Raw genomic sequence first — 9379 nt, forward strand, 5'->3', positions numbered from 1 at the left:
GATAATATATTATAATAAACAATAGTAATACATAATAGGCTTCTACGATAACATAGGCCCAACTATGGCATTGTAAATCGTTTGTTTAGTATCTTTCAATCCACATATGGCCTATTAATCAGAAGAAAAAATATACAAAAATCCACATTTTAAACATTTTCCGAGAAAACATATTTTTAAAACTATGATTGTTTTAAAATATTATAAAAATAAAAATAAAAGACAAACAACAAACATACATGATCATTTTTAAAAAAGTAAAATTTGAAAATACAACACTTTAAATAAAAATTAAATTATAAATGAAAAAGATTATAATCCGTGCTACAGCACGGGTCAAATCCCCTTTATAATAAAACGGAAGTACACAACATTATTTTGGTAGACTTTATAATTTTAATAAATGGTTACAAATAGGTTATACATATATTATAAATTAATCCATATATTAATTGTAACAAATAAAACCTTAGTAGTAACAGAAAATCTTAAACGGGTTATTCTAAATTGATAGTTCATGGATATTCCAAACTTTATTTCGGAAGATCACGTATATGGTTCCAAATATCTAGAATCATAATATTACCAATTTATTTTCCACAGATTTTATTGATAAACCACATCAATAAAAAAAGTTATTAAAGGGATAAAAATATACTCACAATCATATAAAGTAATCAAATCTCGCTAATTTAACAAGATTAATCGTGATCTTCGGGAATCGTATTCAGAAATTAAAAATTAAATCTTAATGCTAGATTAGGACCGTGCTAGAGCACGGATTGAAATTCCTTTTATTTATATTATAATTTTAGAATAAAATATAATTTATATTATTGATTTTAAAAGTTTTTAAGGTCCTAATCTAGCATTAATCATGATCTTCAGAATCGTATTTTATTATAAAATTATAATATAAATAAAAGAAATTTCAACTCGTGCTCTAGCACGGGTCCTAATCTAGTGTAATTTATTATATAGCAGACGGTTTAACCTGTTTGACAACTATATTTAGGTCATCCGGTTCATAAATTTTTTGGTGTTTTTAATTGGTTTGATGGTTACCGAGTTAAACAGAATTCTAGCTGATCAGTAATCCAGATCACAATCGATCAGGGTTCACTATTGATCCAAAATTTATGGTGAAGCAATAACAATATTATGAAAGCAACCCAATATAAGTTTATGTTCTAAATGCCATATCAAAAAAATATATCTATACTATTAAAAGGAAAGCATTTTTAATAAGTAGACATAGATTAAGAGATTATTACATGAAATGCCACTGAAAATAGAATAAGAATATATAAATTGTGTATCCAAACAGGTTGATATTAATCTATGACCAAACAGATTGATATTAACCGAACCAAATCGGATGCAATTAATATTAGATAACCCAAATGGCAATATCTTCGGCGCATGACTTCCAAATCGGGAGTAATTAATATCTAACATATACATATCACATAAAAATCGGCTCATATTAATACCTACCATAAATAATCTAACTAAATTAATCCCACATAATTAGCTTAGAATTTGTAAGGGAAGTTCATAATTATAGTCTCAGAATTATATGTAAACTAAAGTTATTGTTTTACTTTTTGTATATAAGATTAAGTACAAGTGAACATTAGGATAGAAGGTTATACTAGTTTCCTAAAAACGAGAACTTGGATGATTAAACTATCTGGCCCATAGTCTAATCAATTTTTTGAAATTGCATGATTAAAAGACTTTTAAAAATGATTTACGATTGTAATGTCTGTATTTTCTAAAGTAAACACGGAGGAGTAAAATTAAGGCACTTCTTACGTGAAGTATACTTTACTTGTGATTTATTTTACTGTATTTTAGAGTTATATAGATGAAAAAAACATGTAGTTCTGTAATAGATATATATGTGTGGTATAAAAAATAAATTGTTTATTAATATATTACATTTTTTTTTCATATTTTACGGGTATAATATTTTTGATTGGAAGATAAAATATCAAAAAGATAATTTTATTTTTTGGTTGTAAAGACCAGCTAATTTTTGACCCGTTGGATCCTTGTCAAATAAACTTGTGGATCATTCTTTACAAATTACAAAATAATTGAAATTAAATCAACAACTTGATAAGTAGCCAATATTTATGAACGTTTTAAAAAGTGTTCATAACTAATCAGATTATTGATATTGATAATGTATATATGGAAACTTATGTAATTTTGGTAACATATTATTTGATATTTCTAAAATGACCATCTAATTTAATATCTATAGGGAAGGAAACATGTAATTCGGAAAACAAATATATTATCTAAACTATTATGGAGAAAATATGAGGATGAGAATTTTGGGTAACACGGATTCAAGCATGATAGATGCATACATAACATTTACTTATGTGGATTACATGGGACGAGTTTTTTGTGGATCAATATAATGTAATTTATTATATAGCAGACGGTTTAACCTGTTTGACAACTATATTTAGGTCATCCGGTTCATAAATTTTTTGGTGTTTTTAATTGGTTTGATGGTTACCGAGTTAAACAGAATTCTAGCTGATCAATAATCCAGATCACAATCGATCAGGGTTCACTATTGATCCAAAATTTATGGTGAAGCAATAACAATATTATGAAAGCAACCCAATATAAGTTTATGTTCTAAATGCCATATCAAATAAATATATCTACCAATAAAACGTCGTACATATATGCAGTTCTAAATCTCTTACATATTTTCTTATTTGTTGGACTGAAATATAAGATCTCTAATAGTTAAATTATTATTAAAACATTAGTTATGCGATGGAAAAATCTTAATTAACATATATGGAAAGAGACGCATTTTCTTTCCCAGAATAAATATACTGTTTTCTGTCCCAAAACATGGTAAGTCTTTAATGCACAAGGCACCATTACACCAGGGATCGAGTCCTGCTCCCTACGAATATAGGGATTTGGCTAATGGACTATCATGTTGTGGCCCAATGGTTAACAAAAAAATATATATATATATACCGCTTTCTTTTACTACTTTTTTTTAATGTAGTTATTTTTATTGATAACAAAAACAAATTCGATCATTCTTTTTGTCTAAACGATGTAGAGTGTGGATCTTGAAAATTAATGACATTCCTAAAAAATTGTTTACAAACATATTAGTAAACTTAGTTTTTGAAATCAACCCCGCACGTATGTGCGGGTCCGAATCTAGTGATTTATTAATAAATGATACATAATATGTGGTTTAGTTTCAATTGTAATTATTGATGTAGTAATTAAATAATTTAACATCGGTTCATTAAAAGTGATATAATTTTATTTTAATTTGCATCAATGTCAAAATATTTAACATTATTTAACATCACTTTCAAAATATTTCAAAATAATTTACATTATTTAATATAATGATACAAATTAAATATCAGTTAAATAAATGATACCAACATGTTGATCATGATTCTTATTTGTAATCAATTCAAGTTATTGATCCTTATTTTTAGAATGAGTCATACATCAGCCAAATCTAGCACTTGGTTGGCATATCCACATAGTTACAGAGCTTTTATGGGTTTTTTGATGAATCGATATGGTTGTTTTAGCTCACAACAACATTAGTTTTAGCTCACAACAACTACGTACAATGTTGGAGTCTTCCTTCTCATTCTCAATCCCAGTAGATGTGTCTTTTCTATACAATGTTGGAGTCTTCCTTCTCATTCTCAATCCCAATCGTGTTTCTTCTATATATGATATGATCATGAGACCATCCAATAAGAATCCTTGAGTCTTGTTTAAGACGAACGAAGTCGAAGATCAATTCTTCAAGCCAAACAACCATTTGGGATACTTTCTTACCACATCTAGAGTATATCTCAAAATGGAATCAGTCCAATCAAAATTCGTATGAAGAAGATATTCATTTTACAAATCAGGTGAACTCATGGCTATGCGATTTGGACCTATGAACATTCAAAGAAGGATTCCGACCAAGTTAGAAGGAATCAAGCTATGACCAAACTGTTCTAGAATCGTGATCCATTCCAGAACCACTGAGAATTGGAATCACATTCAAATCAGTTCATACTTGAAAGATATTAATATTTCAAGTTAGTGGATCTATCCTAGTCCCAATTTCGCGTCTGAGCCAAAGATCATGTTACACAGATCAACTCAGCAACATTTTAGACATGAAACCACTTGGAGGATGTTAATGGATCTCTTATGTTTCCAACAAGCTCAGAAACATAAGATTTTGCCCACAGTACACTTCATTTTCCAAAGGAGGTCAACTTAGTTCTTCACCTAAAGAGTTTTAGGTTCAATTGGTTTATGTGCTTCCAGAATTATGTATGCAACCAGGATTTGTTTCTACTAAGTCCAAGGTGAAGAAATCATACAACCCATGTTGTTTCTCATCAGCAAATTGGACCAAAGAGTCAAAGAGAAAAAATGTTCAAGGATACACTTAATGGGTCACTTCAAGAGCTTATGGCCAAATAAAGCATGAGAAATTCTATTGGAGATGTTGTCTATCAAGTGCAGTCTATTTTGAGCCTAATACAAATCCAAAAAAGCCCAAAATAATCACTTTATTTTATGGTCAAAGGGGAGTGGCGAAAATAGAGATACATGCACCAAGAGTCACTTTGGAGGAAGGGATACATGCACTAAGAGTTGAATCTTTATTCAACCATCTATCTTAATTGTCTTTTAGTTTCAAGAATGGTTAATACTTGGCTTTGTTACCAAGTTTCTTATCCCTATATAAACACATGTAATCTCATTTGAGAATCATCAATCAATTTTCCTTTTCATTTTATGAGTCTATCTCTTTGTTCTTTGTCTAGAACACTTCCTTGTTTTTTGGTGTGTAATATCCAAGCAATAACATCCTCTTTCTAGACTAGTGTGTCATATCTAGCAGCAATTGGAGTTGGGAATATCAGCAGCTTTTCGCAACTGTTGTGCGACCCCTCAATCCATTAAATCTCCCTCGTTGCACCTTGCACCTTGGCGAGTTTCTATCCTCTCTAATCCGGCTGAATGATCCTCAAATTTGGGCGTATCAATATATTTCTCCAGAGTCTCTTTCTTATCTGGTGTGTCTACTGATGTGTGTGTCTACCTACATATATGTTTATAGCGTGTATGTCTTTCTTCAAAATTATAGACATGTTGTTTCGAAAAACTGAGAAAAAACAAAATTCTGGTTTAGTTTTAAGAGACGGGTAATCAATTTATGTAACTGTGAAATAGAAATTAGGCAAGACAACACCAAAATTAATCAATCAATTATTCAACATAAAATGAATGCCCTCCAAAGCCAAACGAAACTACTATTTCAATGAATACTTAAGATATAAAAAATGGCAGGAGGGTTGAGGATGGCATATAAACCAATAGAGATAATCATTTGATGGGACATGTAAGTTGTTCATTCTTTAACTCTTTGTGTTTTACACTTTTACTTAATTAACTAATTATTGAGGTAGAAAATAATTAAGACTTTGCCACTTGTGTTCTAATGAGCTTCATCGATGAAATGACTTTGAGTTTATGCGTATATCAATGCCTAATTGATTTAATATTTATGTAACTAAATTTAATTATTATTTTCTCTTTTTTAACAAATTTTAGTTTTATTCGTAGCATATACTTTCAAACGGTTCTATTACTTTCAAATAATTTTATAATATATAAATTAAGAGATAAATGCTTATTTGTGTAGGTGAATTTATATTTGATAAATTAGTTTAGATAAGCACTATTAGTAGCTTTGCATATATCATCTTCTCTCAACCAAAAAAATGTGTTCCACTTTTAGATATACACGAGTAAGACTTTGTTGGGTAAAAGAGACATCATGTACCATCAACACGACAATATATGAAGTCTTTAGCTTAAACTATTGGTATTTGGTAATAGGTGTGCTTTTTTTTATTAAATACTATATATTAGGTGGGTTGTTATATAATTGTTATTTTTTTTGAAGAAATAACATAAATTAATATGTTACTATTATTTCAGTTTTTCTTGTAAACATCAAAAATTTTACTTATGTTTTTTTTTTATATTTTACATAGATTTTGCTTATTTTTTTGTTAATATACTTTTCGTATTAAAATATATATAAGAATGTGAACTTAGGCCATGAGATTATGTACTTGTTAAACCGTCTTAAATTTATTACGGTGTTAGCATAAATCTAATATATTGCATTGATAATGATATCATGCATTTTAAATATTTGGTTTTTTGGGTTTTTATTATGTTTTAAAATATAAGTAGAAAAATATATGAATTTAAAAATCATAAAAATCACATGTTTTGATGGTTGTGTTTTAGTAACAGTTTATGTTTAATATTTATGTAACTAAACTTATAATCACATGTAGAATTCCATGGCCCAAAGCAAAGCTCCACCAAAAAGACATGCCACCAATGGTAGAGAAATTAAGTGGACATCGATGAAGCTCATCAGAACACAAGTGGCAACAAGGAGAAAATAATTGTTACTTACATATTCCTAATGAGAAATGAAATGACTTTGAGTTTATGCGTATATCAATGCCTAATTGATTTTAATATTTATGTAACTAAATTTAATTATTATTTTCTCTTTTTTAACAAATTTTAGTTCTAAACTAATTTATCAAATATAAATTCACCTACACAAATAAGCATTTATCTCTTAGTTTATATATTATAAAATTATTTGAAAGTAATAGAACCGTTTGAAAGTATATGCTACGAATAAAACTAAAATTATTTAAAAAGGAGAAAATAATAATTAAATTTAGTTACAAAAATATTAAAATCAATTAGGCATTGATATACGCATAAACTCAAAGTCATTTCATTTCTCATTAGGAATATGTAAGTAACAATTATTTTCTCCTTGTTGCCACTTGTGTTCTGATGAGCTTCATCGATGTGTACTGATTTCTCTACCCTTGGTGGCATGTCTTTTTGGTGGAGCTTTGCTTTGGGCCATGGAATTCTACATGTGATTGTAAGTTTAGTTACATAAATATTAAACATAAACTATTACTAAAACACAACCATCAAAACATGTGATTTTTATGATTTTTAAATTCATATATTGTTCTACTTATATTTTAAAACATAATAAAAACCCACAAAAACAAATATTTAAAATGCATGATATCATTATCAATGCAATATATTAGATTTATGCTAAAACCGTAACAAATTTAAGACGGTTTAACAAATACATAATCTCATGGCCTAAGTTCAAATTCTTATATATATTTTAATACGAAAAGTATATTAACAAAAAAATAAGCAAAATCTATGTAAAATATAAAAAAAAACATAAGTAAAATTTGTGATGTTTACAAGAAAAACTAAAATAATAGTAACATATTAATTTATGTTATTTCTTCAAAAAATATAACAATTATATAACAACCTACCTAATATATAGTATTTAATAATAAAAAGCACACCTATTACCAAATACCAATAGTTTAAGCTAAAGACTTCATATATTGTCGTGTTGATGGTACATGATGTCTCTTTTACCCAACAAAGTCTTACTCGTGTATATCTAAAAAGTGGAACACATTTTTTTGGTTGAGAGAAGATGATATATGCAAAGCTACTAATAGTGCTTATCTAAACTAATTTATCAAATATAAATTCACCTACACAAATAAGCATTTATCTCTTAATTTATGAATAATATTTCTCATCATGTATATTAGTATATAATTCAATCATCATTGTAGCATTTTATCTGATACTCAGTCAGGCCCGACCCATAGCACAGGCGGACTAAGTCTAGGCTTAAGGCCACTAATTTTGGAGTTTTCAAGGCCACATATTTTTTTTATTGTGTAATCAAGACCATATAATTTATTTGTAGTGTTATTTAATTAGAAAAATAGAAGATATCTCGTGCTTTAAGCACGAGTTAACATTTTAAAAAAAAATATAATATAATAACTTAAATTATTGTTATATTTCTTTTTATTTTTTTGAATAATATTTATTTTTAATTGATCTGTAAATCTATATATGTTTATTTGAATACTAATTATTTTAGAATATTATAATATTTTATTTTTTTGATGTATATTGAAGTTTTATATTGTTTGTTTGTTTTATTTGCATCAATATTTTGTGAAATATGAAGTAGTAATTTTAATATTATAATTATGAGCAAATAAAATTTATTAATTATCAACTATGTAAATTTAGTTTTACCAACCCGCCAATGTGAAAATGAAGACAAATATTTTTTTTCATAGATTGAGTAATATATCTTCGTTTTTAAAAATTCAAATCACAACATATGCAGAAATTTTTTTGCATATTTATTAATCATAATTATTATATGAAAATTCCAAACAATTTGTAAAAAAAAAAGATGATAGGAGAATAATAATTTAAAATCTTAATAAAATCTTTGAAATCTAATTATTAAAAATATTTTTATTGTCTACTTCTCTACATGGATATAAAATCTTAGTTTTGAAATTCTGATTGGTTTATATGTTTTTCTAAAAAATATTTAGTAATTTTCGTCGATAATTTATTAGAGAAAGAAATAATTTTTTTTGTTAACTAATAATTATTTGTATTTTTAAAAAATCTTAGCTGTTAATTTTTCTTTTTTATTTTATTTTTGTCAAGTACAAATTAGTTTTGATTTGAGTAGATGGTTTTTTACTTTTCTAGATTTTTTTTTATTTTTATCTGCAACGTGTTTTATTTTTAATTAATTATATTTAATTAATTAATCTTAATTAAACTTTCCTAATAGCAATTAAATGTAATTTTTTACACATTTTAAAGTTAGTTTCATATTTGTACTTCCCAATTAATATAGTAGGATACATATATTTTTTCAAAAAAAGTATTATTATTTATTTAAAATGTTTGTATGACCACATATTTTTATTTTGTTTTAGTTGTATACTTGTTTTTTTTTTTTTTTTAAACAGCTTGAACTTTATTAAGATGTAATGTGATCCTCTTGTATACTTGTATTTTAGGTATTTCTTTTGTTGTTACTTGTTTTTTCAGTATTTGTTTACAAAATGTATTAGAATTCTATTTTTTTTTTAAAATATAAAAATATATTATTAAAACAAATAATGAAAAAAGGCCACATTATATTTTCGCTTTGGACCACCAATTTTATTGGGCCGGCCCTGTACTGAGTTATTTTCCTAATACTCCTTCTTCTTCTACTAATACTCCTAGAACTAGTAACGTAAATATTAATAACAAATTAAAAAGAAGAAAGAAAAAAAACAATTCTGAGATCAACTAACTAGCGAACCTTCTGTATAGAATAGAAGTTTCTCTATTAGCGAACAACGGAGTTGACAAGGGAAAGACAAATATT

The sequence above is a fragment of the Camelina sativa genome, chromosome 2, assembly GCF_030686135.1.
Source record: "Camelina sativa cultivar CO46 ecotype springtype chromosome 2, ASM3068613v1".
In the NCBI taxonomy this organism is placed as follows: domain Eukaryota; kingdom Viridiplantae; phylum Streptophyta; class Magnoliopsida; order Brassicales; family Brassicaceae; genus Camelina; species Camelina sativa.